Source organism: Nelumbo nucifera, chromosome 8, assembly GCF_055504915.1.
Source record: "Nelumbo nucifera cultivar China Antique chromosome 8, China Antique-T2T, whole genome shotgun sequence".
Lineage (NCBI taxonomy): Eukaryota > Viridiplantae > Streptophyta > Magnoliopsida > Proteales > Nelumbonaceae > Nelumbo > Nelumbo nucifera.
Genome location: NC_142656.1, coordinates 8,901,731 through 8,929,607, shown reverse-complemented (window position 1 = coordinate 8,929,607; position 27,877 = coordinate 8,901,731). Strand labels below are relative to the sequence as shown.

General features: G+C 38.2%; 1 non-coding gene and 1 pseudogene across 1 annotated transcript; both read right to left on the bottom strand.

Moving 5' to 3' along the window:
• Window positions 1-19,407: 19,407 nt before the first annotated feature.
• TRNAL-CAA (transfer RNA leucine (anticodon CAA)) lies at window positions 19,408-19,491 on the bottom strand. Its single transcript has one exon. It is a non-coding gene; the product is annotated as a tRNA-Leu (tRNA).
• Window positions 19,492-22,185: 2,694 nt separating this feature from the next.
• LOC104592590 (pectinesterase 1 pseudogene) lies at window positions 22,186-23,499 on the bottom strand (annotated as a pseudogene).
• Between the last annotated feature and the right edge of the window lie 4,378 nt (window positions 23,500-27,877).

Genomic DNA, 27,877 nt, shown 5'->3' with positions numbered 1-27,877 from the left:
CTTACAGTACAAACGGAACTTGACAGCATTGTTAGATTCATGAATTTGCTTCTATCATTTTTTTCTATTTGGTATTTCGCTTCTAAAAATCGAGTTATTTATCTTTGAGAATGTTTATTTGAAAAATAAGTGATTAAAAAGAAGTGCTTATTTTTATAAGTATTTATGAATCTTTGGTGGAAAATCATATATTGGTATTCTAATGATGTGGTGGGTGAACATAGGTCAAAAAGGAACTAAATAATTGAGTAAGAACTTAAAAATAAGCCCAAAACTTGGGCTAATTAAATAAGTGTTTTTTTAATAAAAAGCACTTATTTTTATTTGAATATATATTGGTGTGGTCCCAATTAAGTATTCCCAAATTTAGCCTTAGTTCAATTGCCATTTTATATATATATATATATATATATATATATATATATATATTTGTATTACATTCATTTTGATAAATAAGAAAAGTTATTGACAAACATTTTTTTTAATTTATTTTTAACAACTAGACACCATTAGACAATGAAAAAATTTCTTAGCATCATGAGAAACATCAAAAATCAGTTTTTGATGTTTTAAATTTCATACAACTGGAGTAAAACATTTCCCTAATAAATGGTTTAACCAAACAATATTTTAAATTTCATTAGGGAAATGCTTATGCGACACTGAATTAATGTCATTTTTCAAATAATCAGCAATAAAATCAAATATCATACCTTTCCAAATTTAAAGAATTATAAAATTAAAGATTTTGAAAAGGAATTCAATGTAGAATACATAGACATCAAGTGTAAGAAAAAACTAGAATTCTTACTACCAAGCAAATGTGGATTTCCAATTCTATGGGATTACATAGTTCTTTTATTATTTTTTTTGATAGGAAATTACAGAGTTTTGACCTAATTGATAAGGCTACAAATGCATAAAATTGGATTTAGAGTAAATTAATTCAATGAGCTGATGGCCCAATAGTTGAGACTTGAGATGGGTATTGATGACCCCATACCCGTTGGCATTGACAGCAGAATTTGATTCCCAAGTCTCCTCTACAACCATCCAAAGATCCCACCAACGGAGCCATCACCAATCATAAATAGTTTTAGACATCATCCTCCTTCACTTTCAATATTATAGGCCACCTTGGGCTGTGACCATATTTTTTTGGGTCCATTGGATTTTGATCTAATTCAGGGTAACGCTTCATGGGTCGTTTCCTTCTAAAATGAATACAAAATCTGACACATCTATTTCCCACCCTTTCCCTGTTCCCTTCTTATTGAGCACAATTTCTCTACCGGTAATAAAATGTTCCCAAGGCCCCTTCATATTTCATTGCATTTGAAATTGTACAATTTTGTGTCACATAGTGATGGGTAATTTGGCCCGACTTATTCATGCACGGATACGTGGAAGCGATCCGTTGATTGGATGATGATTCAGCATTTTCTACCACCCTAGCAAGTCAGTTCATCTCGGGTACTTTGAGCATCTCAACCAGAACCGAGGTCCGAGCAGCTCGTAATAGCCCGACCTGCCGAAGTAACACGTAGCCAACTGTCTCCTTCCTCTTTGGGATCACGTCGTACGTCTGCAGGACTTATCCGTATCCTGCCTAGATCGGACGGATTCGATAAGCCTTATTGGTTAGCACAAAATCCACTTCCTGGTGCGAAACTGACTCCTAACAATACGGGTCGAAGATCTCGAAGGTGTTTTGTAAAACCTACGACAATTCACCTATATAAGGGTATCAACCCCAATGACGTATGGTATGCACGATTTATTCCTCACTAATCTACTTACTATTAAGTTTTCAATTCACCAATACTAACTTAAGCATCGAAACACCCACACCGGATAAACCACCCAGGGCTCTCTAAACATTATCCTCTTGCAATTCGACCAATTAATTAAGCAATTGACGTCCAAACTACCTTTCAACTAAAAGCATCCAGATCACACTCATCACATAGCATAACACGTTTTCCTTCTAACTTAACATTCGTACCCTATTTCTTCAAAAAATGAATTGTCACGATACCAACTTCATGGCTGCTACGCTTTAAAGTGGAGTCACATGGGGTGGTGATATATCTTAAAATAAGGGCAATTCCAGATACATAAAAGACGATTCCATGCATGTATCCGTAATGTGGGCCACCTATTAATTAATTAATTACACATATGGACAATTGAAATAATTCACTCTTTTATCACTCATCAACCACTACCACTTCAGCTCTACCTCATAAACTACTTTTATTAGTAATGCAAAAGGGTTTCCACTTTCTAGCTTTATATAATTAGGGCGTTAATCATGTGACTATTGACAAGATAATCCCATTTTAACTGCATAAGATTCTAGATTAGATTGACTATTTATTGAAAGTTTGTTTGAATTTGTCACGTAAGTCCACTATAAGTCAAATCAATCAACTAATTATTTATTCCCATGCGTTATGCTTTATTTTTTAAGTAATTAAAGTGCACAAGAAAGATTAAAAAACATTACCTTTCATTAATTATTATCATCTTTAATTACATTATCTACAATTCCAAACTAATAAAAGATGCTATTTTGTTGTGTGCCGTGGCACATGTTTAACTCCAATCTACTTAGGCTAGCGGCTGGCAAGCCAATTTGAAAATATAGAGTTGCCAAATAAAGGAGCCATGTATGGACAAGAGATTAGTCACAAACATGTGGAACCAAGAGATGGGGATTCACAAATAAATAGTAGGTTTTCAGCACAATCAGTTTGCTTAACAGAAATGGCAAAAAATGAATGTACCCCCCACAAGCCACAACCCAAGAACCCTGTTAATTAGTTTCCTTCTAAGGTATGGTATGACTTGGACCAAGGACAAAGAATTTACCATTTGACTGATGAAATAAGATGAAGAGTTCAATTGCAATCCATTCATTAATATTGGGTGTACGTTAAATTTAGATCTCAATCAATCACGTTAAATTTGGTTCGCTTTTCATATTTTACAAAATGTACTTTTATATAAATATATATACTTATTATCGCATTCAACCAATTACATCTTTTATGCAAAACGCAATGAATGTACCATAAATTTTACTTGAAACTAAACAGTAAAAATCCAAATAATTTCTTGTATAGTTTTGGGTTTCTTATGTCCCTACTCCCTAACAAGCTGGTTGAAAAAAAAAAAGGATTTTTGCTTTAAGGGCATTTTCTTGGAAAGCTCCTCCTCCTCTCCGATGCCACTCTGACATGTCTCGTCTTTTATTGCATCAATTGTTTGATCCGATCTATCAACCACAGAATGGAAAATAATAACTTGATGGCGATGGTTGTTGGGCCTCAAAATTTAGGCAGTGTTATCGGAGACCTTTAGTGTTATGAGCATCTGAGTTGTTTTTTTCTTTTTTTGTCCATTGCTGACATCAACCCCATATGAATACAAAATTATTATTATTAGTATCATTAGTAGTACGAGTAGTAGTAAGAGTGATGTTGAATTCAAAGATGAAATTATAAAAGGATTTAATTATTCATCAGAAGGAGTACATACTTATAGTATCAAGTATCGATCATTTATTAAAAATCGAATTTAAGAAAAAAACAAACAAAAAGGATTTCTAAACAGTCTTGGCTAATATGTGGCCTTTATATTGCCAACTGCCGAGGTATCATATGATATTTAAATAATCAAGGGATAGACCTAAAATAAATTGGAACAAGCATCATAAGTTAATTTCAGAAGTCGCCATTCTATTGTTTATATTTTACAGTCCAACCTCATCCATTACTTAATGGCAGAGAATTGAAATCCCTGTCATCGGATTCCGACGTGAATTCCACGTCCATCTGGGTTTTGTACAAATAAATCAAATCAATAATAGCGATTTTCTTCAAGGGTAGAAAGCAACATTTATATATCGCTACTCGCTAGCCACAATGCGCCTTTCCTGAAGTCAAGGAATCTCTGTTCCTGTACTTACTCATTTCCCTTCAGCTCACGTAGCTGGTAGGTTGGGTTGGGCCTAAAGACCCATTATAGAGTATGGACTCTGCAGACGTAGTACCTCGTACCTACCATTTGACTGGACTGGACTGATCCCCTCCGGCAACTTTTGTCTATAGGGCTCCAGGCTGAAAACCCGGATCAAAGAATGGAGACCCTCTTGATATCCCATTTATGAATTATGACACAGCATCTTCATCAGAGGCCAACCCATGATGAAAGCAATGGGTCAATTTTGTACCAGAAGGCATTAGACCTTTCTGTGCGGCCCACCTTCTATAATACATCCACATTCAGTTTTCAGGCCTTTAATTGTGGATCCCCATTTCCCTATCCCCTTCTGAATAGAGAGGGCAAGAGGCAAGAAGCCAAGCTTACGGGGCCAGACTCATTTATGCATCTTGTCCTGTGGCTCAAGATTCAGGTTTTTGTCCTTTTCGATCGACTGAACCAAACAGCATTCTTGTGCTCGGATAAGACTGGAGTCCATGAAGATGGTCTTCATATCTTCATATCCTGATAGGTGAAGCAGGAGTGTTTCTATGGTTTTTCACCTTCATAGTGGTTGGTTCCAACTGGAAATAAATTTCCAGCCTGGGCTGTTGACACCCAACTGAAGGGGACATTGCTAAGCTAAGCTAGGCTAGGCTAGGCTAGTAGTTATCAGGACCCATTGGGGTTTTTTACTTTTTTTTCATTTTTATTTTCTCAATAACTTGAATTTATTAAATATAAAAAGGGTAAATTACATGGGCGTCTCATATATATGGGATGTGACACTTAGCTCCCTTGTACTACTTTTAATGACATTTAACTCCTGTTCATTCATATAATGTTCAAACCCTTGATGGTGTATTGATGGTGAGTGGGAAATTATCAAATTGCCTACATATATAACTTCAATGCTTGTAAAGAAAAGTTAGAAGTTGTGGTGATGTCTTAATTTGGCTAGGAAAGAAATCATGTGAAAATTCTAGATCATCACTTAGATGGCTTGGATCTAATTCATTTATGAATACCACTTTGACAAACCAAATCATTACTTTGATTTTGTACATCATTTCTTTGGGTAAGATTAATCCCACTTTGATGGGCTTTTATTTTGGGTCAATTCGGTACATTATTTTGATAGCCTAAATTGGTTATAATCTTGGTATCACGCTAATGGTTGAGATTAATCCACTGATCTTACGAGACTATTTTTGTGGCTTAATTTTTTAACATGATTCGATACATTATTTGATTGTGCTTAAGTAGTTGTAATTTCAGTACATAACTTGAATGACTGAGACTAATCAATTAATCTTGGGAGGCCATTTTCATAGTATAGATCTTTGACTTGTTTTGTGCATCACCATGTATTAGAAAATGTGGTGCTTTACTTGAATGGCCAAGGTTAGTTGTAATCATGGTAGATGGCTTATATGCCCAAAATTAATTGTTTGATCTAAGAGAGAACTTTGATGTTCTAGATTTTTTTTTTTTTTTTTTTTTGGGGGGGGGGTGATAGATTTGGTGCATTTTTGTATAACCTGGATTAGTTGAAAATCGGTACATCTGTGTATGGTTGAGATTATTGTATTGATCTTAAAGAGACTATTTTGATAGCTCAGGTATAGGTTTTTTTTTTTTTGGGTGCAAAACCCACGTCCTGAATTTATTTTTCTTTTAGCAAATTTGGGTAGTTTGGTAAATCATTGACTCTACCACTTTTATGGTCAGAAGTATGTATCTGCAATATTAAATGAGGGTATAAAGGGTAACGAATAAAAGCAAGTCAAGGGCTTGTCTGACAATACACATAATATGAACTCATTTGTCGTAACATGCATGAGAGTACAAAGGGGCCAAGTATCACAAGAAATAGTACAAGGCAAGGGGGTTAAGTGTCACACCCCAAAGGTACAGGGGAGGTACCTGTAAGTGTAAGTTACTCAGAATGGAAAGTTCAAAAAGTTCCCTTGATTTTGCAATGGGGATAGCTGAATTGGGTTGTTTATGTTTTGCCTGATTGCCACTCTCGAGTTTAATTCCGTTGGGCTGCTCGTTTGGGAGTTGGGGTGATACCTCAAATATCTTAGCTTCTTCTTCTTCCACTCATTGGAAAGCTCCTTTACTTTCATCATTCACTTTTCCACTTGTAGAAAAAGGAAAAGAGGAAAATGGAAAATTAAATTAACTATGACAGAATCGGGCTTCAGAATACTATCATAACTATTTGTCGCAAGTAGTAACCAATAAAGCTCCCCACTTTTGCTGAGAGAATTTTGAGCATCAAATCTTATACCTAACACCTTAGCTCTCTAAGATAATGAACTACCCCAGACCAAATTCGATTGTGATAGGTGGATGAATGCCACCCTCACAACCCCGCATTCTTTTCCAATGATGTAACACAATTCTGCCAAGCACTAACACCTTTTATTTCCCCAGTGATGATGGCTGTTGCATATAAAGTGCCACCAGTAAACTTACAACCACAAATCTCCTGTTTATTTTTACTCTGCATCAATTGTCAATTGACCTTCTAAAGGGCCATTTAGCATTTACTCTTGTACTTAATTCTTTTATTCTCCATCCAACAGAATAAATCTTCCAGATGGTTAACCTGGGTGTTTAAGATTCTTCTCAAGATTTGTTCTCTCTCTCTCTCTCTCTCTCTCAGGTAAAATCTAGTAGGGGGGGGGACTGTTTCTAAGTTCAATCCTATCAAAAGCTGAGCAAGAGCAAGCCACTACTTCATTAGATATATAGATTTTCTTAAAAGTAGCTCGAATGATTGCAAGTGTAGGACAGAGTATAACAACATAGACCCTTTCCTTGCTTATTAGCATTTCCTTAATTTGCTCTTACTAAAGTGAAGAAAGGAAGGATGGAAAAAGGACATAATGAGGCCTTCTCTTTTACTCGTCACAAGCATTGCAAATTACAGAAGCCCAATAGAAACTCTTCAGTGATGAATTTAACTTCATTTGACTGTCACAAGTATTGTAGGGCAAAGAATCCATGCTAGTATCTGGAGAACCCACCGAACGCGGTTTGCGAACGTAACATCCAGGTGGTTCTATACAATTCATCAGATACTTATTTCAGATATATTCAACTTGTTCTTTTGTACTGAAAACGACAAAAATGAAAGCAGAATTAAGCATAAATGGAAGGGGTTATACTTGACAAGATAACTCCACAACTCCATCCATACATAGTGAGATCAGAAGTTGCTGGATTGCCTGTACTCTATGTAACCATTGAATACATTGATGCAGTAGTCTTGTTTTCTTCTACTTTTCACAACATCAAAGCCTCAGAGAATGGTTTCAATAATTGATAATATAGCTAGGTTTCCTTTTTCCAATTTCTATTATTCTTGCAAAATTAACGTACAAAATGGTTCTTAGTGTACCACTGCTACTCTTAACTCTATAGAAATTGCCTTGCTAATTGCAACAGGGAATTTATTCAACCAATTACCAATCAATAGAATTAATTCTTCATTCTTCATCTCGTATGGAGTGGGTGGGGGGGGGATTAAATTTCCCATTGCTAAGGTCCCATCTAATAAAAATATAAGGGTCTAGTGTATTGAGGGAGCAAAAGAAATATCAGAAAATTATATGTAGGAATGAGTCCAAAAACATAGTCAACTTTTTGGTCTTAGAATTCTTCATGGTAGGACCCGTTTATTGCCGCATGGTTTCCCATGACCGCTTATGCATATATCGTATATGAACCATAACTCAGAATTTATGTAAATTGAATCCTTATTTCAGCCATATCTGAATCCTTTTACAAAAATTAATTAAACCTGCTCCTATAAGTATTGCCCAAAACTTCACTGCTTAAAATGCAATAACAAGGACCAATAATTAATTTATTATAGACTTATTTGATAGACTCAATTATTTTAATTTTTCCATTGACATGAATGGAACCCAATGCCAATAATTATAGTCTGATTATACAGAGAGAGAGACGGGGACCTAATTAAAAGTTAAAACATCTTACCTTAATTTTATTGAGAGTAAAATTCAAAAAGTTTTATTCTATATTTTCACGGTTTGATATGTCATTGTGTGTAAAACATCCATAAGAATGTTTTAGGGAGAGGTACGAATCAGCCCAGCTCAAAATTTACTAGGCCCAAAGTACAGGGGAATGCATCCTGACCGTGAATTGATGTTAAATTCACGAGCAGGATGTGGTTTATAGGGGGGACAAGGCTACTTGTAGAGGGGGCTGGAATTCCGAATTCTGCATCGTGTGTCTCCGTACTTTTCCCAATGTTTTATGGATGAGGAATGCCATCAAATTAATTACCAATGTCTGTCCTTTTATATTCAAACTGATCGGGTCGGGTGATCCATCCCCGTACGAAAGCGATATACTTTGCTCGCTCGTACACTGGAGTCTGGACCACATGAGAGAAGAGACTGAGAGATGAGACTCCTTAAACACTATGGGTACGGGCCTACCGATTTGGATAGGATTCAGGAACGGCGTCCAGTCCACCTACCAAAGCTGAAAAAGTGAAAAGCAACTGTGTTGGGGCATGGAGATTCGAGACCCACCCACCACTGATCCCACTTTCTTGGTTCTTTGAGTTTGAGAGTTGCACCGTTGCAGTTGCACGGTCGACCTTTCCGACTCGGGTCAGTGTCCCTGTCTCCGTATCCAGCAAGCTGGCAGGACCGCAGAAGGACTTTTAATAGCGATTGTCGGCATATCTGGATCTTGACACGTGGTCTCTTATAGATTAGTCATCGTCATCGGTCTTCAGCACGAAAAGCTTCGCGGGGCCCAACCCACTTACGAATCCTCGTGGATCCCACTTGCCATTTATTAGCCTCTTCAAGATTTGCGGCTGTCAAAAATGCGATTTAGAAAAAACTAAAGAAAATAGAAAAGTAAAAAGAGGGTCAATTTAAAATTAAATTCCATGCGCCTATATAAAATATAATTAATGCTTAAAAACGAACACCAATTGGGGCAGTTTTTTGTCGGCCGGCCTGGTTGAGTCGTGGGCTTTGTTTCTTTTACGACATAGAGCAAGTTTAATCCATACTACAGATATCCATTTGTCCTACTTTTCTTGTAAGATTGATGAACAAATGAACAATAAATCTGCCTCTCTCAACACAAAGCAACAGCAACAACAACATCAAAACCTGAGCTTTTCATGCTGACCACAGGTAGGGGTGTCAATTGGACTGGATTTGGTCCAATCCGCTCCAGTCAAATGTGAATCTATTATAAATGGATTAGGTTCAATCTAATCTAATGAATGTTTTGGATTAATTTTGATCAGTCCAATTTAATGTTTGGACCGTCCAATCTGTTCAAATTCATTTTGATTTAAATAGATTAGATATTGGCTTAATCCAACCTAATCCAATATAAATTTATTACAGATGGGCCAAGTCCAATCCAATCTAATAAATATTTTGGACCAAATTGATCCAATCCAATATGTCTTGTTAGTTCATCCAACCCGTCCAAATTGATTTTGGACTGAACAGGATCCAATCCAAAACCGGTCCATTGACACCCTTAACCACAGGCTCTCTCTCAACATGACACGTTAGTCTATATAATCATACCTTGTGCATGAAGTTCATATGGGCTGTTGTCAGCCAAATTCTGTCACAACATTCACGTAGAAGATAGTGTGTATAGAAATTTCTTCAAGTAATAGTAGAAAATGACACAGTTAGGGCAAAGAAGACTGGGAATATGTATGGATTGAATTGTGAACTACCGTATAAGAAGTGAGAAGACGTGCATGAGGAAAGAAATAATAACAATAATTAAGTACAAAATACATTTGTGCATTATTCAAATTTTATTCTCTCCAAACTAATGCTAACATGAATAATGACAACACGTTAAGTCACTCTTTTGTTTTTTTGGCAAGTGTGAAGTAAGGGATGAGGCTTTCTATGAAAAGATTGTTCGTATTTTATTTCTTTCTATTTATATATAATAATAGCTATTCTATATATTCTTTTATTTGTAGGCTTAGTGTGGTGGTTCCTCCTTTCATCAATGTTTTAATAAGCCATAAAATATAAATGAATGAATATATATATATAGCTTACAAAGAAAAAACAAAAAGATGATGAAGTGACCCCAGCTGGGATTTGTACAACTTAGCATTATTATTATTATTATTTGTTTGCTTTTGCGGGTAGGACCAAACAGAATTGACTGGCCAAGAACATAAGAACCAACTTTTGTCTAATAAACAAAGTTGGGGAGACACTAATATATATTAGGAAAAGGCACGGCCATTCCATTCAGGAAGTACTTGAGTGATCAATTTTCGAAATATCGTTGTCAAATATTTGACCAAATGTCAGTATATCAAAGTCATTTCTTGTTTATTTATGATGTTAAACAAGATGGGAGACTTGTCAATACTGTGTATGTTATGGAAAACATATAAAAATAATATTACATTTCGAGAATAAAACGTTTTATTCTCCTCCATTAATGACATAAGTTGTAGATCTATTAAATCCACCTTAATTTCCTACCTACTAATAAGGCCTAGATCTCTACTCTCGTGCCTGCAGTTTTTTTTTTTTTTTTTGCTTGAATAATCAACAGACAGGAACCCTTGTTTAGTTTAACTAATATATTTGTATCAAATCCTGAGGAGGGAATGAATCTCTTTAGAAATTAAACCCAAGTGCAATATTGATCTTTAGAGCCTATTTACCCGAATCAGGACCCTAAACCTAGTTAAATGGAGTTCTTTATCTGCTTCATAGAAATTTGTAGACCAAAGAAAGTAAAAACATACGGGATTTGTTCAGACCAAATAGATTACTGGGCTCCAATTTTTTGACTTAGTTTTGGCATGGGAGATCAGCTCTAGTAACAAGATCGCAATGTCTAGGAGAAAAGATGACAAAAGCTTTATGTCACCATCTGCTTTGGGGGATCTTGCTCCCCACAAACTTTTGAATTTTTTATGCGGTACTATAGTCCTAGACCAATAGCCTTTCTAGTATTATCTCCTGTACATCTATTAACATGTACATATTTAGCAGATGAGTTTTATGTATTGAATTAACCGTCAATCAAAGAAGTGTAGACAATCAGAGGAACTTTGTAGGATGATCTCACTTACTATCTACATTGCAGCCATAAAAGGGATTATGCTATCATTTTTGTTAGTGAGCAAATGTCAGTGTGATAGCTTACCTTTCGAGGTGTTTCCAACACTAGAAATCTTAGGGAGTGTTTTTTCTCTTATTTTTTAAAACAAAAACAATTGCCACCGAATGTATAGTTTTCTTTTTTTTTTTGTTAATGTGGCAATCAATTTTATTTTCAAAAACAAAATCAAATACATTGGCGAACACCCCTTATGACTCAGTTTGGAAGGAGTACAAATACAAGTATGTAGAGTGTAAAACCTTACATTTTGTATGTATTTGTATTGTACATATTTGTATTTGCACTCCTTCCAAACTGAGCCTAAACTTCAAATAAACTTTATATTTCCACCCTTGTCCATGCATGCCAGTTCCATCATCATTGTCATCATCATCATCATCACCATCATCATCATCATCATCATATATTGCATTCCTGACTGCAAATGACAATAATTAACTTTTCTAGTTTTGCTTGGTTCATGTACAAAAGTGAGAAAAATATTAAGAAAGCAAATGATATCAGGCCGGAACTTTCCACATATGAAGAGCATAAGTAGATCATCAAGCTTTACACTCAGTATCTGCCCTGTGGTTAGGGAGTAAGGGAGATCAAAACCAGCCCGGCCTACCCAGCCCAGGAAACTATGGGCTTGGGCCCATTTTTTCCACTCAATATCGTCCTGGCCCAAACCACATGGAAATTCTGAGTCCGAATTGACTGCACTTCATGGCTGCCTGCCTTAGGGGCTGTTTAACCAATAATGTTGACGCCCCACGTCATCGATCATGTTCAGCTACTCCAGTTCAGATATTTTATATACAACATGTCTTTTATGTATATTTGATATCATGTATCTTTTATATTATCCATATCCACCTAGTGATCCTATACTTGTGTATTTTCTGCTGCTGGTGACCAAGAGACAATTTGGACATGTGGTGATTGAGCTACGATGATAAAACCACTTTCGAGATGCCATCTATCATACCTTCACCGGAAAGTGGATTTTACGGCTGTTGCCAGTTTTTTTTCGACTTTTTAGATTTTCACCAAACAAAGCTTGTTGGCTTTTTTGGTTTCCTGGTTCATGCAACACCAAAAGCCACTGTATAAGCCCTCCCAAACAAGTACCAAGTAGTGTTCAGTTGATCATTAGGCACCCCTCCTCAACTCCTTTCCATAAGGCATAGATTCAAATCCATGGTAGGATAGTGAATGTCAATGAATTCGCATGTGTACCCTTTCACAATTAACCCACTATAACCTACTAATCGAGTCTAGCGCACACCCTGCCCGGTTGCCCTTATGGGAGTCAAAGCCACATAGGATTGGATTGGATCGGAACGGGTCGAATTTGAATCGGGGTATATCTGAATCCAATTTAATATTATTAATATTAAATTTAGTCCAAAAATTCAATCGGGTCTAATAAATATGGATCTGAATTTGAATTCGATGAGGAAGTCAAACTTTTGGATCTGACCTGATTCGATCCGATTTTTTACAAAATTAATAAATTATTAAAAGAAAATTAAAATATAACAATTTAAATAAAGAAAAATAAAAACTATAAATATCTTTTCAACTATTTTCATCGTATATATATATATATATATAAGTGGAACAGCCTCTCATACATTCGTTTTCAAAGTTTGCCAATTTCAACCATAAATAATCTCAAATAATATAATTATATGTCAATTTATATCTAATCAGCCCAAAATTTTTCAAACAAAAAATACCAAATTTTATCATCACCAGAGAATTAAAACAGGAAGATCCGAGGAAATAAATACAAAGAAAATTAAAGGCAAATTTTATTTGTGGGAAGTAGAAGCCATAAGTCATGCAAAGCTGCCGACTTGTGTGGGTCCGTCTGGTGGGTGGGACACCTTCTCACTCATATATCATAATCTTGACGTTGCATGTCGACTCTGACTCTTGTTATCTCCAGACTTAGGTGTTAGGACTTAGGACTACTCTCTCTCACTCACTCGCAATTACATGCAGTCATGCAGCATGCTAGTTCCACATCTGCTGTTTCCCTTTTTGGTGGCGATAACGTGTCGTCTACCGTATCGAAGAGATTTTTTTTTTCTTTTGTTTACAATTTTCCGACCTCTTTTTTTCAACGACACTCGCACGTGACGTGGATGAAAGGCCGTGCAGACCATGTTCTACTTCTACCCTGTCTTCTGTCGATATCATACGTACACGTAGATGATGACCTGTGATCGGACTCGGCGTAGGCGGTGTTTGACCCAACCCGCCAACCCTGCCAGAGACATCCTTTTATCTCTGCTTTTGAATTACAAGTCTGATTGGACTATAACCCACACCACGCAACTTTGTAGAAGATAGAAGATATCTCAGAATCGTTTTTGGATTTGTTTGACTAGTCTCTGCCGGATTCACATCGGAATCGAGTTTTGATTAGGGCAATAAATTGAGTGTGGAAAGGATAATAGAGGTTGAGGCCCAGAAGTGGGGTAGCTTCTAAGATTGTCTTTAGTGATTATGAATCCATATTTTCAATCTTACACATGAAACTTGAATATATGTTGGGTAAACTAAACGCAGACTTGATGGTTGAGAAATGGGGTGGTGGGCTGTTTGCTTCTCTTAGTTTAAAGTATTAATTGGTTAAATTAAGAAATTTGTCTGGACCATATCTATATAAAATAGGAGGATTAGGTGATACAATAATGGGGGAAATTTATGAGTTTGTAGGTATCTAGGCTCCTACACCTTTTTGGAGCCCCACCTCAGCTTTGTTTTATAGCCTCTTTTGTTTCAGTTAAACAGTACAACAAACCTAGCAAAGACAAAATTAAGTTGAACTCCTCCGTTGCAAGAAAAATGCTCATGTTAAGGAGGTCAGTCAGTCCTTAATAATAAACATGTCAGTTTTCAAATGGGTTTTGGGTTTGATTTATTCTTTACAGGTAATAGTCTATATTTCCAATTCTAGATAACTCATACTAATCGGATTATATAATAATACTTTGATGTTGGTTGTTTTCTCCTTTACTCTATTAGTAATCTTACTTTCAATTTATTTATTGATAATCAAAATTCATTTTCTTTGGTGCAATCAATGCAGCTTACGATAATACAATCTCCAGCCACCTTTACATAAACGATTGAAAGCTAAATTTAGGATTAGTATGACATCATTTTGATTGTATTTTGCATTACTCAAACAATTTAGTGCAATCAAGCTACAAATAATCTTGTGCAAAGAGACGATATATATGTGACAACTACAACTGCATTAGAGAGATTTGAGTCCTAGTAAGTCTGCACATGTTATTGCATTGTATCGAACATATTCAGAGGAAACATGTCTGTGCTGGCTAATCGACAATCTGAGTTGATGCCTCCAAGACTCTACACTCTACCACCATGGAAAATGAAACCAAGGCCGTAAGTTTGAGCTCTGTTATAATAATCCTATAACCTTCAAGTTTCAAGAACATTGCGTCCATTCTTCATTCTTGGAATAGCATCAATATCAGTGCAACTGTAGAAACTGGAAACTGGAAACGGTATCAGTATGAATTAGGGATGCAAGTAGGGTTGCACTATATTTGGACTCAGGTCCATGTGAATCCATTATAAATGGATCATGTCCAATTCAATGAATGTTTTGAATCAATTTGGACTGGTCCAATTCAATGTCTGGACTATCCAATCTGTTTAAATTTATTTTGATTTAGATTGGTTTCAACCCAAACCTGGTCCATTGACATATATATTCTTATCTTATATCAATGAATCAGATATTGGCTTAATCCAATATAAATTTGTTATGGATGGACCAAACCCAATTCAATCTAATAAATATTTTGGACTAGATTAATTTAATTTAATATCTTATTGGTCTGTTCAATCCGTTCAAATTGATTTTAGACTAAATAGGGTCCAATCCAAAACCGATCCATAGGCACCCTTACCCCCTGGTACGAATGCATCATTATTATTGAGATCAAAGTTGGAACTCTGATAGGTAACCATAGGGAAAACACACACAAAAACACCCATGACATACTTTAGGAACATGGATGAATAGCATATTGTACTGATTATTATACCCGTCAAATATTTTATTACTTCAATCAAAAAAAAATATTTCTCAACTATTTATCAACTGAAAGACAAAGCCACTTCGGCTGTTGTTAATAATTGGAGGGTTTTCATTAACTGAAAGTGATTGAATTGAAAGATTTATTGCTTTGTCTTTTAGTGAAGAAGTCATTAATGAAATTGTAATCGCCTTAATGGCTGGATCTGGACCGGAGTTGGGTTGCTACTTGACTTATACTTTCACCCTGATTATTTTATTATTTATTTTTTTTTTATTCACAAAATCATTCAGTTCATCAACCTTGGTAGAAGTACGCTGAATGCTTTATGGATGAGAATGTATCTGATTTTAGATAACTCAAATCCCATAAAGTGCCAAACTCCATTTTGTGGTAAATTTTATAACATCATAACTAATTCTTATCCATAAAAGAGACGACATTTACAACCACAAAACAAATGGTGGGAAAACAAATAAAAACTGAACTGTAAATTATCCTCTTTAGACCTTTCAATATCAATTTATATACTATTTTTCTATGTGATATCTCTATATGAGAATCATCTTATTTTTCATAAAGTTTGACAACATTAATTAATCAAAATATCAGACTAAATTTCATATTACAATTGTAATAATTGATACCTTCATTTCAGAAAATGATCATATGGATTTGAATAAAATTCTTCCATGTAATTTCATGGTCCTGCTCACACAGGTAAAATTAGCTCCCCATTGAATGGTTTACGCAAACGCCTTGTTTGGGCCCGTTTAAGGTACCCTTTTTTTTATGGACTTGGACTCCTTTAAGGCAAGGCACCAACTCCTTTTGCACCGGATTTGGGCTTGTTCACTTGGGTTTTAATGGGCTTTAAAGGACTACTGGCGGAGGCAGGACCCGTTCCTCTGCCTTTGAGGCTAAACCATTTAAGGAAGCAAATGGGAGCACCACGCCATGTCGCCATTAAAAATAAATTCATGCAAGTTCGGATTAGTTATAAATTTTTTAAATTTAATACTTGTTTTTTATAGAAACAAAAGGTTCTACACAAAACGAGTACAAATAGAAGCTAAATCACTAAGAAGAGTACAAAGATTGAGAGAAACGACACCACTAGACAAGAATGAGCCTTCTTCGCCAGCCAGGCCGCCGTTTGGGTTGCCTCCCGATACACATGCATGTAATATAAATTTGCACTTAGACTATCATTGGATTGGATCCAAATTAGATTTAGCCACATCTGAATTCAATGCAATTGCTGAAATTCCGTATCCAAATCCAATCCCAAATCCGAATTTTTGGACTTGAATCACATTCGGATTTAATCTGCATCCGTTTTATTGTTTTTAAAATACAGAAATTTTAAATTATTTAAAAATTTTATTACTATTTAACTTATACATATAAATAAATTTATGTAAATGAAAAATATTTATATATACATAATTTATATTGCATATAGATACATATAATTATTTTTAATCAGACTTGAATCTTAATCACATCAGAAGGGGTTAAATTTGCATCTGATCCAATTGTTAAATGGATGCAGATCATAACATCTGAATCCAAAATAATTGGGTTGGGTTTAAATGTCTGAATCCAAAATAATTGGATTTGGTGTCAGATAGGTTTTCGGACTTCCAGAGTGCATTGACAGCCCTATTTGCACCGCAAAGAGAGCCTTAATTTGTAGTAGTGGCATTTAATAGTTCAAAGTAAATTTAAAACAACTTCTACATGGTGTATATATATAGGAGAAGGATGGTTATGCAAGGATTGGGGTGATTCCTCGTTATGGGCCTTATGGCTACTAGGGCTGCAAGTCGGGTTGGCCTGAGTTAACAGTTTATACTATTTCAGGCTCGGGCTTCGGGTTGGGTCTATTGAAAATTTGACAAATTCCCAATCCTAACCCGAAAAAGTTGCACCTTTAGGCGATGCAGACTCGGTTTGCTGGTTTGAGGCAGAACCAAGTTTCACTTTACACTATCAAAACTGCTTTGAGGATGGAGATTATGTAAAAGCAGTGTTTTACACAGTCAAATTGTTAGAACCATCACCCGGTTATGATTTTGGGTTTGGTTTGGCTAAACTTTAGGATTTGGTCAAAAACCATCCAATCCGATTGGTTGAACCGTTAATCCAATCAACTTGGTCATTGGGTCACGGGTTGTACATTCAGTGTATATGCAAATTTTTGGAGATCCTAACTTTGTGCTCAAATGTCCGATTGAGATGATTTTTTTTTTGGGATAGATTTTTGAGATCTATGTGTTCTTAGGTACTAAAGGCATCTTACCCTGTTATTTTCACCAAAAAAAAATCCTTTTTCTGGCCTCAAATTGCATTTTTAACAGTTTTTTTATAAATAAAAAATAAAAACTGAATTAAAAATATAAAAAATACATAAAACAATTATTCATTATTTATCGATAAAATCTCTCTCCCTCTCTCTCTCTCACACACACACACACATTTTAGAATGAATGAATTTTGCCTTTTAGGCTTAAAAAAAGAAATCAAAGACATCAAAGTTATAGAATGCAGAAAAAATAGAATTCTTTTATATTAGCTATAAAAAAATGAATTGAGATTTGCTCCTCACAGAGCGCACCTCACACCAACCTCACAGCCCTATTCAACCGTGTATTGGGAACATCTCCCCATGAATAACAATACAAAGTACAAGAAATGTTTCAGATGTGCGGCTGAGAGGCGCTGAGAGCAGATCCGAACTCATAAAAAAGGGGAATAAGAGCTTAGTACAGCAAGAGTGCCTTTGTGTTCTTAAATATTTTATGCGTATATACATTTTTCTTCGCTTGATTACTAAGAACTTTGTTTTAAATTTTCTAATTTTAACATAAAATTACCAAAAACAATTAACATAGAAAAATAGATTGATTCCATGAGACCTTGGTTAGAGGAATTCTTAACACATATCACTGACCTTACAACTCATTCCATACCATGAATAAAAACATACAAGAATGGGAGATGTTCCCAATGTGCTGCTAAGACGTATTGTGAGGTTGGTTTGAAGAGCACCCTGTCAGCAGCAGATCCGAACTCTTTTAAGTGTGGTGCTGCACTACTCAAACAACCCTTAGTATGGGGGATTCGGATGTATCACCAAATACCCAAAAAAAGGCTGAGTTTTCATGGGCCAAATTCATGAAGCGGAATCATAAAGATATCATAATCTATACTTTCTGGACTTTTGCTGGATGTTTTCTACCCCCTTTTGTGTAAGCATACAGCGAGCACATATGTCATTTACTCTTATTTCAGAAACAGCCCACTTATAATTGTTCAAAAATTGTCCACTTATAACTGCATAAGGAAAGGTCTACTACCTAGAATAGGGGGTGAGACCAAAGAAGTTGATATTGAGAGTCTTTGTTTACGGAAGAAGAAGATTCTATTAGATAGATTGTTGAGAGTTGCAGAGGAGGATAATGAGAAGTTTTTATTGAAGCTCAAAAACCAGATTGATAGGTATTAGGGACCTTCTTTTTTTCTTCATTTCCTTTCCCTTTTTTGCTGAACTGATTTTTTTTTCCCATGATTATACTTACCGAGTTACTTTCTCTGGATCTGGGTTATGCTTAGAGTTGGACTTGATATTCCCAAAATCGAAGTCCAATTTGAGTATTTAAATGTTGACGTAGAAACTTATGTGGAAAGAAGAGCTTTGCCAGAAATCTTCAATTTCTCTGTGGTGAGTTAACTGTATTAAATATTTTGATACCATGTATTTGTATAGTTTAGTTTGGCCTGTAATGCCACGTGCAAAAGCATATACATGTTTACTAATGTGTTAAAAATTGAAAATACACGTGTGAACTCAGAAGATAAATCACTTTTTTTATTTAAAAAAAAAAGACTACGCAATCTGGGTCATGGTTTTTAAAAACAAATCGGTTCAAATGGTCCAACTGTTTGACCCTAATGGCTGGCCCATTCTGACAAAAAAATAAAAAATTTAAAAATTTGGAAGACGATCAAAACCGTTTGAACGATTAACCAGCCGGTTCAGCGATTTACTACCCAAAATCAACGGTTTTGAGGAAAACGGAACCGGTCAGATGACCGATTGCCGGTCCGGTCCGGTTTTGAAAACAGTGACCTGGGTAGCCTACGCTTCCAAAACGCTTGTCAGAAGTGGGATTTGAACCCACGCCCTCTCTCGAGGACCAGAACTTGAGTCTGGCGCCTTAGACCACTCGGCCATCCTGACAGGGAGACAGCTTTGATATCTAATAAATAAATATTTAACTTAAAGGAGAAACATCGTGCCGTTCTGATTTTTAACTAAACAACATAACTAAAAACAATATGGCATAATCCAGGATTTGCCTAACTTGACTCAGACTAGTTCATTCAGCGCCTTGTGGCAAACTTAATCTGGCTTAATTAGAAGGAGTTGACCAAGTTCAGTCTTGGCCCGTTTAACTCGGGTTTTTGATATTATGGCATAGTCCAATTTTTTTTGTAAAAAACCATTAAAGTATAATCCAAAAATATTTTATATTATAGTATAGTCCAAATACATGGCTTAATGTCTGACGGGTATAACAAATTTATTAAAAGAAAAGAAATAACAATAAATCATATAGACTCTTGTTATGATATATTACAATACATAAACGATTTGAGCCCACCAAATCTGTTAAGGCTCTTAATGTTAAATGAGCTCAAGATGAGGCCCGGGGCCCGTTGGATAACAGTTGAAGTGGTTGAATACAAAATCTTATATTTTGTATGTATTTGTATTATATATATTTGTATTTGTACTTTTCGTTCAGTTTGGAAGGAGTATAAATACAATATATAGAGTGCAAAAACCTTATATTTTATGTATTTGTACTGTATATATTTGTATTTGTACTTCATCCAAATTGACTTTAAGGCTGAGTTTGGAAGGAGTACAAATGCAAATATATAAAGTGCACAATCTTATATTTTGTATGTATTTAAACTGTACATATTTGCATTTGTACTCTTTCCAAACTGAGTCTAAAGAAGTCGTGAGATCTTTAATAGCTGATACTGAAGTTAGGTTGATTATGATACACTTGAAATTTTTGTCTAATTATTTTATCCACTAAAAGACAAAGTAATACATCAAGTCAATCGGTTCAACTGTTGGCAAATGATCCTTATTGGCGATGTAATTGGATCGGATTCGGATCAGATTCAACAAAATCTAGATCTGATCCAATTATTGAAAACTTACACCCGAATCCAATCAGAATTGAAGACCTCATATTTGAAGTCTAATCTTAATCAGCTTCAGATTTAATCCAACTTCGCTTTAATCTTTTAAAATACAAAAGGATAAAAGTTAATTACTTTTCAACTTTTATATGTAATAAATTAATGTAAATATAACATACTGAATTTATTATATATAAATTCATATATATATATATAGTATATAAAATATACATATATATTTTATAATTTTAAATATAATTATATAAAACTTATATTCGATTCAATTTATATATAGAAAATTTTATTTGAATGTTAGTGTTTTTACTAAATTTTCGTAGGTTCAAGTTTCATATAGGTAAATTTCAATTCTTTTGCAAATAAAAAATCAATTCTTTATGTTCATGAAATACAACATTAAAATCATTTTTAGTTATTTTTATCAATAATATATAATATTGTGATCACTTTTTGTTTAATTTATTATTCTATTAAATATCTGATTGCAATTTGAATTCGAATCGAATCTGATGCAAATTTGATAGATAAGATCTAATTTGGTTTCAAATATATACAAATTAAAATTGGATTTACTTAGATTTGGCCTTTGTTTAGTAAAAACAACAATTACATTAAAACAAATAGCAGACAATACAAAGAAAGATTAAGAGGGTCTAACTAGCCTTGCCTCACTAAATCCAATAGCCATCGTCAAGCAATTCCAAATAAAACAGCTAGAATCAATGAGACCGTCTTAGGTAGGGGTGGATTCGAGCCGAGTTGGCTCGAGTCAAGAGTTCATAAGTTTGAGCTCGGTTCGGTTCGGCTCGTTTTATATTTTATAAATATTTAGAAAAAATATTTTATAAAAATAAAAATTATATATAATTTTTTCATTTTATATTTAAAATTTTAAGAATTATAATAATTAATAATTATAATATTTTTATTATATCTATTATTTTCTATAATTTTATTATATATATATATATATACGAGTCGACTTGCAAGCCTCACGAACTAAGTTCTACTAGGCTTGAGTTCGACTCGTTTAACCATTGAGCCACTGAATTGGGCTCGAGCTCAGACGAAACCGAGCCGAGCCGAGCTCGAGCAACTCATGAAAAGCTCGACTCGTTGCCACCCCTAGTCCTAGGAAGCTCGTGAACAACCAAAGTTTTTAAACGAACCAGAAATAGAACCAATCAGGGGATCGGTTTTCGGTTAAGCGGTTCAACCATCCGAATTGAATGGTTTAATCCATAAGTCATAAATAAATTAAAACTAAGGATAAATTACAAAGACCCCTCACAAAGACCCCCTTTGTTTTGAGACAAAGACCCCGTTTAGTAAGACAAAGAGCCCCTTCCGTTAGTCTTCAATCCAAAAAAAGACTGTTGCAATATTTTTTAATTCCCATACTACCCTTATAACTACTGGATGAAAAAATACTGTTCATTTTCCCCTACCTCACGATACACATAGCAGCGGCGATAAACCCCGTATCGGAATGGGATCGTGAGACTAGTAAACGTCGAGCACCTTACTGGTGAAACAGCTTGAACTTCAACCCAGCAAACAAAAGTTTGAACTAAAGATCTAGAGAGAGAAAAAAAAAGCAGAGAGAAAAACAGAAGTTCGACTAACCTGCTTATCGACCTACGCAGGCGACAATACTTGTCAGTATGTCCGGTCCAGAATAAAGGGCAGAAGTTAATTTAATTATATAAAAAAGCAGAAAAGGTAAGTGTTCTTCCGGCTCCCTGTAATGATAGTGTTCTTCCTCCCATCTCCCACAAACATTATATTCTTCTTCTTCTTCAACACATCCACGTTCTCCCTATAAACTCCTGCCTTTATCCTTATTATATACCTCTTATTACTATTATTCGGCGCCGCAGCTACTGCCACCGACACCGTCTTATAATTCCCACTCCCATCAGAAGCCACCATAACATCCGGCGTCACCGTCGACGCCTGCAACAGCCTCCAGTCTCCTGCCGAAAACCACCCCGGGAACCCATCTATATCTCCACTCTCCCCGAGTTTTCTCCCCATCTTAAGCCTTTCCTTGGCCATGTCAGTATCCGTCATGTTCTTGGTCATGGCCAAGGCGTTGCTACACATGTGGTACACATGTTCTTGACCCTTTAACAAAGCGTTCCTTACTTCCTTGTCAGCCTGGTCATGTGAGAAGCCATCAATGCAGGTCTCTTGATTGATCATGGCGGCACTGAGGAGTATCTTGAGGTCCTTTGCTGGGCTAAGGAGTTCTTGTTGGGATACTGTTTGAGGTTCTCGGCTGTCTCGTGCAGCTCGTCAACCATCTCGAGACAGTCATGGAGGGCTATCTTTTCATGTTCGGTCAGTGAGTGAGGCGCTTTTTTATGGTGAAGTAGTTGTGCTCAACAGCTGTGATGGTAATGTTGTTAGGTTTGTCAGCTGCACCGGGGATAGGTTGATATAGGTTGTGCTCAATTACGTCTTTTTGGGTTAATAGGTTGTCAGCTGCACCGGGGACAGTGGCGAAGGCTGAGTAGCAAAGGTCCTGGTATAAGGTACTGCTACACGAGGATTTGAGGATGGCATGGGCTGAGGAGGGTATTTTGCTTGACTTTTTTCGTGATGCGACACAAGGACGATGCCGATAACAGAGGCAACGAGGAGAAAGAGGAAGAGTTTCTTGTTCTTGTTTGATATGGAAATACGGCTGCCGGAATCTGAAGTTCCGGGAAGTGATTCATTAATGCCGGCCATTTTGGGACTAGGAGAGGAGAGGAGTGAAAGACTGGCCCAGTGAAGTGAAGATGCAAAGGTTGGCTCTATGGGTTCTTAGTAAATCTTAACAGCTGGGACTGGTCGTATGCTTATCGTTAAGCCCTTTATCGGCGTCACCGGCGAGAAGATCGGAGAAAGAAGAAGTCGTGAATTGGTTAGAGAATGAAAAGGGTGTCGGATGAGAATTCTCAGATGTCTCTAAGCTCCCAGATGAAGAAGCCATGAGAGAGAGGATGAAATGTGAGATGATGAGTAAAAGGAAGTGCAAAATAGAGACGTCCCCAAGGTCCGAAGCATTTTCTGAGAAGCTAAGAGGAGCTTCTGTTCATAAAGGAATTTGAGGTAGATCAGGAAGATCAACAGTGTTTTTCTTTCAATTGTCGGAATAGTAATTTATAAAGATAGTATGGGATTAAAAAATATTATAACGGTGGATTTTAACGGGAAGGGAGTCTTTGTCTCAAAGTTATAGTACAATATAAGGGGGTTTTGTAATTTACCTTAAAAATAAAAATATATTTATAAATAATAAAAAATAACATAAAATTAACTAAAATACAAAAAATACAAAAAATAAAATTATCTAAATAGAAAAATCTGTTTTGTAGTTTTGAGCGAACCGAGGAGTTGACGAAGAAGTTCTTCTCAAATGCCTACCCATGGATCTCCGCAGAGACATCAAAGCGCCACGTCTGCTTGGACCTTGTTCGACGAGTCAGTATCAATTGTATATGTCTTATATATGGTTTTATATTTTATGTTATTGAATTTTAATCTGTCTGGCTTGAAAAAAACAAAAAAACAAAAAAAAAAAAAAACAGGTGCCACTAATTGACCAGATGGACGAGTGGATGCTAGAAGCGATATGTGAGAGGCTGAAGCCTACCCTGTGCATCAAAGGGACGTGCCTAAGGCGGGAGGGTGAGATGCTCTTCGTCATCACTACCAGGGTTCTTCAATTCACGTCGCATTGGCCCCGGTGACTTCTGTGGCGAGGAACTGCTGACATGGGCGCTTGATCCACGCCCAAGTGTCATCCTTTGGTCATTGACACGCACCAGCAAGGCCATTTCCGAAATCAAGGCGTTCGCACTCATTGCCAACTACTTGAAGTTTGTGGCATCGCAATTCCGTAGGCTTCATAACTGATGGATCAATGTTTTGGTGATGTATCAATTTTTTGTGCTAAGTGCCTCGTCATTTGGTCTGCTTCCAAGTGGTCGATAACTCAGAGGTCGAAGTGGAGAACTGTTGCTGGATGAGGACCTAGATGCCGAGCTGACCAGGCCGAACTGAGGGCAGATTGGGTGCCGAGTTATCTGGGCCGAGCTGGGCAAGTTAGGTGCCGAGCTGGATAGGCCGAGATAGGCAAGTTAGGTGACGAGCTGACTGGGCCGAGCTAGGCAGGTTAGGTGACAAGCTGACCAGAGTGTCGAGCTGCCTATTAGGTGTCGAGCTGACCAGAGTGTCGAGCTGCCTATTAGGTGACGAGCTGAATAGAGGGCCGAGCTGACCAGAGGGTCGAGCTGCCTATTAGGTGTCGAGCTGACCAGAGGGACGAGCTGCCTGGTGGCGAGCTAGATTGATTGTTGAGTTTCGTAGTTCTTTAGAGACCTGGAAGGAATCAATGTCAGAGGACCCGGGTGGCTAACCCGGCGAGGTCGCTCCGATGCTTAAGTCAGTACTCTCATATTAGACTGCGAACTAAAAATCACAAAGTATGAGGGCTAGAATATGCTTACTTGCCCCCCAATGCCATTGGGGTTGGTGCCTTTATATAGGCATAGTTTGGCGTAGGCTTCACGCACCGCATTCGAGATTTTCGAGAAGTCATCTAAATGGCCTGAGATTCCCTGAGGTAACCGCCATGCACGTTGACCACCCTCCGGATCGTTCGGCACGTGGGCCAACTTCCAAGGATCGTGGGAGTGTTTGGATATGCATGTCGAATTTGTCACCGACCACGTCTCGCAGGTCGCCAAGTCAGCGCCTGGGCCAGGCCGCCAGTTCGCGTTTGGGCCAGGCCGCTAAGTCGCGCCAGGGCCAAGCCGCCAGGTCGCGCCAAGGCCAGGCCGCCATGTCGCGCCAGTGCTAGGCTGCTAGCTCGCGCCAGGGCCAGGTCGCGCTAGGGTCAGGCCGCCAGGTCGCACCTATGCCAGGCTGCTAGCTCGCGCCTAAGCCAGGGCCAAGTCGCGCCTGTGCCAGGGCTAGGTCGCGCCTGTGTCAGGCCGCCAGGTGGGACACCATCAACTTGGCTAAGGCAAGTTGTGGCCAAAGTGGTTCTGGGTGTCACCTAGTTGTTTCGAGGTGCCATGTGTCACAATATCATTAGAGGGCGAAATCCGCCCTCATCATTTGCCCTCCACTCCCGAGTTGAAAGTAACTCGGTGAAGGGAGTAGATTGCTCCTGTTGGCCTGAAATGACTAATTCGATGAGCTCGTAAGCGTCGATTCAATTCCTTAGGCTCTGGGAGCGACTCGCAATCCACTCTCCTTACCCTTGATTTTGCCCATGCCGAAGAGGCGGCTGGGTCTTATGTGCCCATGCCGATGAGGCAACTGGGACTTATGTGGTGCTAAGGTCTTTTATCTGTTCGGCACTTTAGCCCTTAGGCTCTAGGAGTGACTCATAGTTCACTCTCGATCTTTGATTTTGTCCATGCCGAAGAGGCGACTGGATCTTATGTGGAGCCGAAGTCTTTTATCAGGTCACCAGTTCGCGCCTGGGCCAGGTCGCCAGGTCGGCGCCCGTGCCAGGTTGCCAAGTCGCGCCTGGGCCAGGCCACCAGGTCACGCCTGGTTTAGGTCGTCAAGTCGCACCTTAGAGCTACGGCTGCACTGCATCAGCCTCGTTAGTGATGTCGGTTACCCACTCCTACAAGAAGCTACTAGGAGCTCAACCTACAGGGGCAGCACTACTAACTTTAGGTCACCAGCTCGCACGGGAGCCTTGGAAGGCTCGACCGGCAGGGGCGTCCATGCAGTTTGTTGGTCACCTACTCCCACGGAAGCCATGAAGAGCTCATCTTTGCAGAGGGTACCTCGCGAAGAGGACTAATGATGCTTTATACGAGTTGAAATAAAGTTGGTAGAGCTGCTTAGTCTATTGGCCATCAACTTCCTGCATAGTCTTTGAGTTCATAAAAAATGGAAACTAGAAAGTGAGAGCTTTTAGTTTCTAAAAGGTGAGAACTTAGCTTTTTGGAAGAAGAGGACTTAGCCTTTCGGAGGATGAGAACTTAGCTTTTTGTAGCGTTTCCCACAGACAGTGCCAATTGATGGATCAATTTTTTGGTGATATATCATTTTTTTGTGCTAAGTACCTCGTCATTTGGTCTGCTTCCAAGTGGCCGATGACTCAGAGGCCGAAGTGGAGAACTGTTGCTAGATGAAGACCTGGGCCGAACTGGAGGCAGATTGGGTACCGAGTTATCTGGGCTGAGCTGGGTAGGTTAGGTGCCGAACTGACTGGGCCGAGCTAGGCAGGTTAGGTGACGAGCTGACCAGAGTGTCGAGCTGCCTATTAGGTGCCAAGCTTACCAGAGTGTCGAGCTGCCTATTAGGTGACAAGCTGACCAGAGGGTCGAGCTGCCTATTAGGTGACGAGCTTATCAGAGGGCCGAGCTGACCAGAGGGCCGAACTGCCTGGTGGCGAGCTGGATTGATTGTTAAGCTTCATAATTCTTTAGAGACCTGCAAGGAATCAATGTCAGAGGACCCGAGTGGCTAAACCGGCGAGGTCGCTCCGATGCTTAAGTCAGTACTCTCATAGTAGACTGCGAGCTAAAAATCACAAAATATGAGAGCTAGAATATGCTTACTTGCCCCCCTATGCCATTGGGGTTAGTGCCTTTATATAGGCATAGTTTGGCATGGGCTTCACGCATCGCATCCGAGATTTTCGAGAAATCGTCTAAGTGGTCTGAGATTCCCTGAGGTAACCGCCATGCACGTTGACCACCCGCCGGATCGTTCGACACATGGGCCAACTTTCAAGGATTGTGGGAGTGTTTGGATATGCATGCCGAATTTTTTGCCGAGCACATCTCGTAGGTCGCCAGGTCGGCGCCTGTGCCAGGTCGCCAGGTCGGCACCTGTGCCAGGCCACCAGGTCGCGCCAAGGCCAGACCGCCAGGTTGCACCAAGGCCAGGCCAACAGGTCGCACCAGTGCCAGGCTGCCAAGTTGCACCTGTGCCTGGCTACCAATTCGTGCCAAGGCCAGGCCGCCAAGTCGCGCCTGTGCCAGGGCCAGGTCGCGACAGGGCCAGGTCGCGCCAAGGCTAGGTCGCGCCAGGGCTAGGCCGCCAGGTGGGACACCATCAACTTGGCTAAGGCAAGTTTTTGCCAAAGTGGTTTCGGGTGTCACCTAGTTGTTCCGAGGTGTCATGTGTCACAATATCATTGGAGGGCCAAATCCGCCCTCATCAATAACAAGCAACTTAGACACAAGTTTCGGTTGTACTCGCACCAATGGCGCACATGGGTTGCATGCTTCATTCAAGCAGCATGGCGTCGGTTCAAAAGAAGGAAGGATGCGGCTGAGCTCAAGTCTCGGGAGAGCCCCAAGATCGCCTCGCCTGCCCCATCTTTTGAACGACCCATCCGGGTCGAACGGCCACCGGTGGACTGA